Genomic DNA, 6,866 nt, shown 5'->3' with positions numbered 1-6,866 from the left:
TGCTCACATATAAGGAAATCGATACTGTGCCGTGGTCACACAAATCCAGTCCTATTTTTTTCCCTAATAGCATAGATGAAGTGTAAAGAAAATTTCTATATTGTCAGGCAATAAACTCAGAGGCCGTGTCTGCCTATACTGAAAAAGACAGCAGGCTACTGAAGAAATGTCTGCTCAATGCTTTTTAAAAGTTTAACGTGAAGATTTCTATGAAGATTTTCTTTTTATTGTCTGGAGTAATATCATTTCATGGAGGTAGCCTATATTAGAAGTCACTGCTAGTTACAATAGACTGTTAAAGGTAAAATCTTTGGTATATTTGAGTCAGTAGCTTCTCTGGCTTAAGAATTAAATGACTTGCAGTGAAATGTACATATAACATCAGCCTGGGATTGAGTCCTGAATTCTCAATCTTCTCTCTACCATCAGCTCAGTTTGTTAGTCCAGCGAATGCCAGAGTCCATGAGCACCAAATGCCGGAGAAGCCCTGGACAGGCCTAATCCACTGACACCTGGAATGGGACCGGATTTGTGTGATCACTGCCTGAAGCCTATGCTTCTGAGTGTGGAGAAAACGCCAACTGAGGAGGTCTGCAGGCAGGAGCTGAGATAGATAAACTTGGCACCTATGTAGCTTGGGAGTTTGAGCGGTTTTTTTCTCCTTCCTTATTTTTCCAAGAGAAGTATTTCAATATGAATGTCTCTGACTTGAGGAAATGCAGGCTATTTTGACCTGCTGGACCTCTTCTAGGTGTAGGAGGTGGGGAGAGAGAAAGAGAAAGAGAAGAAAGAAGACAGTCAGGAGACAGGGAGGAGGGAGAGGGAGGGAAAGAAGGAATGAAAGGAGAGAAATAAAAATGGTGGAAAAAAAGAAGGAAGGCATAAAGGGGAACAATAATAAATTACATAAGTCTGCTACGTTAAAGTACTGAAAATGACACAATGAATGATGTCTATTATATTGGAATTTTCTCTCATTATAGGGAACAGGAGGACAGCAGAGAGCAAACTAAGAAATCAAAAGTGGTGTCTAGGGACAGGTGAGGGGAATTTCCAGGCAAACTTTAAGTACTGCTTTATTTTGCTTAATATAAATAATTCCCTTTAGGAATTCAAGCTTTTTATTTTTACAGCAGCTTTTAGAAACTACTTCCTTATGTTACAATCTTTTTTGTTTTACTTTATTTTTGAATGAAAGTGAATTCTGATGGATTTCCTTTCAAAAGCAGTACATTTAAACTCTTTGCCAGTGTCTCATATCTATTCCATTTATTTATTTACTTATTTTTTTGTGAGGAGGACTAGCCCTGAGCTAACATCTGACGCCAATCCTCCCCTTCTTTCTTGAGGAAGATTGGCCCTGAGCTAACATCCCTGCCTATCTTCCTCTACTTTATATGGGACGCCGCCACAGCATGGCTTACCAAGCGGTGCATCAGTGTGCGCCCAGGATCCGAACCTGCGATCCCTGGGCTGCCCGAGCAGAGCGCGCACACTTAACTGCTTGCGCCACCGGGCCGGCCCCTATTCCATTTATATTCACGTATTCAGGTGTTTTTAAAAAGTAATTAATGGTCCCTTCTTTTGCAATAGTGTTCTAATCAGTTCCAAATTTCACCATTGTCATCACTCATTACTGTTGTCATCCTCCTACTCATCACGCAGCATTATTCTCAAGACTCCACTGGACACCTGACGCTGTGACAGGAGATATGCCATGGAGCTCCGGGGGTGAGTGGATGACCCCATCACCACTTCCTCGCCCAAGATGGACCTTTATATGATGTTTCTCAGGCTGACCATTACGAGAATGAATTGATCAGTTGCTAATGCTGTTAACATATAGGAACTGTCTTCCTTTCCCAGGCTAGAACCTAGCTTGATTTCAGAACTCTTTATAGCATCACGATTCAGTGACAGGAAAGCCTGTTTTCCAGCAGCCTCTGGCCTTTACTCATTTCTTTCACTCCCACCAATTTATCTTTGCTGTTCTAGGGAATATTGCCAAGTCCCCTCTAGATGGGGGTAAGCACTGTAAATCCCTAATTCCCAAACTAATCTTATAGCAGGGGACATGTTCTGGGCAGCCTTCCCATTCTGCTAACACCACACGTACTTTTTTCTCCCTGAAGTGTGTTCTATATCCTGCATGCTTCCTTATCCAAAAGTTAATTACCAAATTTACTGCATATTTTTAAAAACTCAGAACACCTGAACCTGGGACAGCACGCGTTATTTTTATTATATGAACTGAGAAATCAGCTTGAATTTTTACTTAACCAGTAGAGGCTAAGTTTTCCTAGAACTGGAGACCATTTGAAAGAGTTGAGTATAGTGTATTCAAAGACAAAAGGGTCCCTGTAGATCATTCAGAAAATATCGTGAACATGTGCCCACCCTCAGTTGTTCAGAAATAGATGATCCAGGGTTTACTTTTCTTAGAATTTCCTTCTGTGTCTAAGTGTTCTACTTTTGACCACTTGCTCCTTGTTATAGTCTCCATCAAAGGAATGGAGAAAAATAAGATAATATTCAAATTCCAGCATGATACCATATGATTTATCAGCCAGTATTTCTGGAAACAAAGAAAAAATTTTTATATAATTTGAACAAGAAGTGTAAGCAAAAAAAAAAAAAACCCAATAAAAAAGTTTAAAAGGCTAAGAAATTTTAATGGGCTCTGAAAATTTGCAATTTTATCACTGTGTATACATATATTTCAATTTTTATGCAAAAATTGTTTTCTATTTAAATCTTTGAATATACTTCAAATTGTACAAGTTTAAAATAATTTGTACAATTTATAAAGTATTGATCAAATTTAGCTGATTACATAAATTAAATATTGCAATTATTGTCATAATGAATATTTTCTGGCATCACACAACAGGAATTTTTAAATTTTTCTGTTACTACTAATAATGAAGGTTAAGTTTATAGTTTAGAAATTTTAAGTGATATTTGAGAGATAACATGAGGCATTCCACAATAACTTGGAAATGATGTGGTACTCTGAGACTTAAACTTTAAATAATGGGCTAGAATAAAACTATGTAAAGTCATTAAAAACAAAGAAGAAGAAGAATGGTTTCTAGGATAGAGGGGCTAGACAGGAACCTCTCTTCTCTAAAAAGTGGGGATGTCAACCAGAATGAATTTGGTCAGCCATAGAAGACTTGAAAACAAGCTATAGAGCCATACAGACAGAGATGGCTGTGACTCTGGAAATAATAATGCCTATGAGACAAATTTGGATATATTGGCCGTGCTGTCACAAGGGAGACATCTAGCATTCATTACACAGCAACGACCCTCATATGATAGAATCGAGAAATCAGCCCCATCTCATTCTGATACTTCTGACCTCACTGTGATCAAACAACTTTCGGAAAGTGATGAGAGAGCCTGGTTGCTGGATGGTGATATTTCTCATCGTATATGAATGAATCAGTTTTCTAGTTTTATACGTCATTCTCTGTTTGAAAATGTCCACTGATGACTAAATATTGTGCAGTGACAATTCTTTCAATTGAAGTTCAGCCTCTGGCTGTTGTGATGCAAATAATGACACAGCTTGGCATATTGGAACTGAGAGTTTGCACGCTCTCGGGAAAAAAATTAAGACTAGTCACAAGTGATAAAACTTCCTAATTCTAAGCTGGGTACCTATTCACAGAACTTTTGCCTGATTGACGATAACAATTCAAGTATCAATCCAGTTGGGAAAAGTCCTGTAGGTAGTATTTCTCAATCTCTTTCTTTCCTCCCTCCCTCTCTCTCTCATATCTACACAATATTCTGTAACAAATTACTTGTTAATAGACACTATTCCTTGACCACCAAAATTTAAGAAAATGTATTGTCTGTATACAATACATAATAAATATCGGGCAGTCTTCCATAAAGAAGCATGTGATCTAAAGTGAGAATCCCATTCATGAAAATAATAAATACTATTGTTCAGATTCACATACATATATGCATCTATTTCCACATAGTGAATGAAAGTCTGGGAATACTATTTATAACACATAGGATAGGAAGAGTTTCATATCAATAATATACAAATAATCTTAAGAAATTATTAAGAACAAAAGTAAACAACTAAATGGAATAAGATGTCATAGAGCTTGAACACATAATTTCCCAAACAAGTAGATACAAATAGTCACTAACATTTTGAAAATGTTCCAATTTGACTAAAAATCAAAGAAATGCAATTAAAATTAAACAATGAAATATCACATTATACCCATCAGATTGGAAAAAATTAATACCCAGTGGTGACAAAAGTGTAGTGAAATTGGCATGTTTATGATTCAAATATCAAAGTGAATAATGTAGTTCTATTTACAGACATGCAAAATATTGAAGGAAATAAAAACAAGTTATAAAATAGTCTGTACAATATAGAGGCTTTATCATAAAGTTTCTATCAGGCTTTATATCTATCTATGTACCTATAACACAGGTAGATATAGATAAACATGCCTAGATCAGAAATAGGAATCTAGAGAGATGTTTTCTCAAATCTATTTGTGTTTATTTCTTGGTGGTAAGGTTTTTAGGTATTTTTGTTTTCTTTTTTAACTTGCGTTATGTTGTGTAAATTTTTACATTGAGCACATGTTTTTCTAAACTATGATTTTAAAATATAAATTAAAAGCAAATATACATACAAAAATACTTGAGTAAAGGATGGGGAACGTGTGCCCATTTCCAGGAGAAATTGGGTTTCTTGTTCTTCACTTTCTGTATGAGATTTGAACAGGTTAATCTCTAGATATCATTAGTATAAATGAATATGCTTCTTTTCCCAAAGTATGGTTTTATATTTGCTATTTTTTATAGCATATGACTGTTTTCTTTTGTGATGCTCTGTCTCCAGGAGGAATTTTCAAATCACCCTCTTTAGAGATGGACACTTGGTAAACTCAAGTCAGCAGAAATTCCCTTAAAATGCTTATAAAAGTTTAACATCTATTTTAAATAAATAAAACTTTACTTATGTAGAGATTGCATACAGTTTTGTTGGAAAAAAATCCCGAGAAAACAAGGCATTTTTTTCTGGATCATTTGTTGACAATAAAGGTAAATATAATGTCCAGCCATGGATTATGAATTCAATTTAATTTTGGTAGAAACAGTCATTTGTCTACAGATAATTGCTTGAAGAGAGAATTAAAATTACCCAGACCGACCTAATAGAATTAGTCCTACATTGCCTTCCCCAACACGAGTCAGTTTTTCGTGTGTCAAGTCAACCTTGCAATGGGAGTTAAATATATCTTTTGTTCCTTTCCTTTCTCAGTCAGAATAGTTTAACTGTCCAAAAACTGAAGCCATTAGAAGCTCTTCCCATTGACAGACGCTCTGTTAAGTTTCTTGGTTGCGTTATTTCAGCCGCACGTGCTCTGAGGACTTTATCAGTGCCTATATTTTCTTCAATCAGCACTCAAAGCAAGCAGGTATTAGCCTTTTGCATCCTCTGTGGGGAATGGGCTAGAAAAAGCCAACTAATTGAAGAGGTCTCCTGGGAAATCCATCTGCCCAGCAGCTGTGTAATGGCAATCCACTGTACTGTGCACTTTCTGTCAGCAGGGTCCTGAAGGGTGTGGCGAGTGGCTGCTTTCCCAGATGGTCTGCATTCTATGAGGACACCACAACTGCGTGACGCCTCTGCTCTGAAGATGGGACATTTGGCCTTTGGATAAATATCATTCCCAAAACTTTGAGCAGACTAAACTACTTTTACGGCTTGGAATGTTTTTCTTATCTGTAGTTAGGCAAGAATAAAAGAGCCTTGACCATACTTTTTAAGTAGCACTCACTTAAACATTACTGTCAGAATAAACTGTTTTCAAATTGCATAATTTCAAATATTGCTTTTACTTGTGTAAGTGTGATGAGGGATTTGGGGAGAAAGAAGGAAGCAGGGTAGGAAACAGAAAGATAAAGAGAACAGAATGCATTAAGAAAGAAAAAGTTAAGAATTATATATTGTTGTAATGTCATAGAACTTCATATACTGAATGTCAGACATATTCCCTTCTTTCCTACTCCCCATCAGTCTTTCTATGCTATCATTAACATTCTTTAAGTCGTCGAAGTCAGGACACTGAAGGCTGAGGCATTGTTTTGGACTTCTGTAATCCTGTGCTCGTGCTCCTTGGTATTTCTCAGATCATTGACCATGATTCCCTATAGTCAGTACCCCAGAGATGTCTCTGATATTGGTTGGAATTCTCCCATCTTTATCAGAACTGGGCAATCACCACAAGTTGTGGATTATAAAACTGCTCATCAAGTTCATATAAGTATTATACTCAAGTTCCAGCTTATATGATACATTATATAGATTGGATTATCCAGTCTTCAATTCCTTTACTCATTCAATAAATATTTTTTGAATACCTACCAAGTGTCAAGTGCTGTGTGGGGATATAAGGATGATCCTTAGTAGGGTTAGTCCTTGTTCTCTTTTTAACATCTTGTAAGATCTCTCCCTGCTCAAATTCCTGTGCATTCTGATTAGATTATATATACTTTATATTATTTTCAGGTGATTTATACATAATATTTAACTTGTTTGTCTCAACCTAGTTTTTAGTATGCCCACAATGCTCAACATCTTATTAGACACATAGGAAATATTTGACAGAAATCTATTAAATAGAGAAAAATTCTTAGTTAAGTACCTTCACTGAAAATAGGTTTGTATGCAAAGTTTAAACAAGAAAATAAAACAATTGCCATATCTTATATGTCTAGTGTTAAACCAAAATATCTTTTAGTAACATTTTGAATATTGTCTTAAAATTGAGCACATATAAATATCTATGTCAGTGAAAGTTAGACATAGAGAA

General features: G+C 36.0%; 1 long non-coding RNA gene across 1 annotated transcript; it reads left to right on the top strand.

Moving 5' to 3' along the window:
- Positions 1-982: 982 nt before the first annotated feature.
- On the top strand, positions 983-6,304 carry LOC147915860 (uncharacterized). Its single transcript, XR_015553749.1, has 3 exons — positions 983-1,040; positions 1,666-1,731; positions 5,602-6,304. It is a non-coding gene; the product is annotated as an uncharacterized LOC147915860 (long non-coding RNA).
- Positions 6,305-6,866: the final 562 nt, after the last annotated feature.

This window comes from Ceratotherium simum, chromosome 12 (genome assembly GCF_057802395.1).
Source record: "Ceratotherium simum simum isolate JZ-2026a chromosome 12, ASM5780239v1, whole genome shotgun sequence".
Lineage (NCBI taxonomy): Eukaryota > Metazoa > Chordata > Mammalia > Perissodactyla > Rhinocerotidae > Ceratotherium > Ceratotherium simum.
The sequence above is the reverse complement of the archived record's forward strand: the minus strand, read 5'-3'. Positions and strand labels throughout refer to the sequence as shown.